This window comes from Sinocyclocheilus anshuiensis, unplaced genomic scaffold (assembly GCF_001515605.1).
Source record: "Sinocyclocheilus anshuiensis isolate Anshui unplaced genomic scaffold, SAMN03320099.WGS_v1.1 scaffold68, whole genome shotgun sequence".
NCBI classification, from domain to species: domain Eukaryota; kingdom Metazoa; phylum Chordata; class Actinopteri; order Cypriniformes; family Cyprinidae; genus Sinocyclocheilus; species Sinocyclocheilus anshuiensis.
Genome location: NW_015555741.1, coordinates 1,155,194 through 1,155,452, shown reverse-complemented (window position 1 = coordinate 1,155,452; position 259 = coordinate 1,155,194).

The following is a 259-nucleotide window of genomic DNA, read 5'->3' as shown; positions in this document are numbered from 1 at the left end:
CTTAGAAGGGAGAGGTTATTATGTGAGTATAGGAGAGCATAAGTCTAAGTGGACGTCCATGACATGCGGAGTCCTACAAGGATCAATTCTTGCACCGCTCTTGTTTAGCCTATATATGCTCCCACTAAGTCAAGAAATGAGAAAGAACCAAATTGCCTATCACAGCTATGCTGATGAGACCCAAATTTACCTAGCCTTATCTCCAAATGACTACAGCCCCATTGACTCCCTCTGCCAATGCATTGATGAAATTAACAGT